Below are 325 nucleotides of genomic sequence, written 5' to 3' on the forward strand. Positions count from 1 at the left end.
TCGGCTTTTGTCTGTGTCGGCCTTTTGTCCATGTCGGCCTTTTGTCAGGATGCCGTTATAAATTAAAGTAACCACGTAGACCATGTTGCTTTAAAGCCTTTGGTTAGGTGTAATGGTTACGGTTAGAGTTACAGTTAATTTGAACGGGTGATGACATCACACTTTGATTTTTGGATATACTTATTTCACATACATACATACATACATACATACATGCATACATGCATATATATATATATATATATATATATATATATATATATATATTGTCTAGATTATGTCTAGGTTGTCTAGATTATGTCTTGGTTGTCTAGATTATGTCTAG

The sequence above is a fragment of the Physella acuta genome, unplaced genomic scaffold (assembly GCF_028476545.2).
Source record: "Physella acuta isolate Inbredline_101_S28 unplaced genomic scaffold, ASM2847654v3 ptg000173l, whole genome shotgun sequence".
Taxonomy (NCBI): Eukaryota; Metazoa; Mollusca; class Gastropoda; family Physidae; genus Physella; species Physella acuta.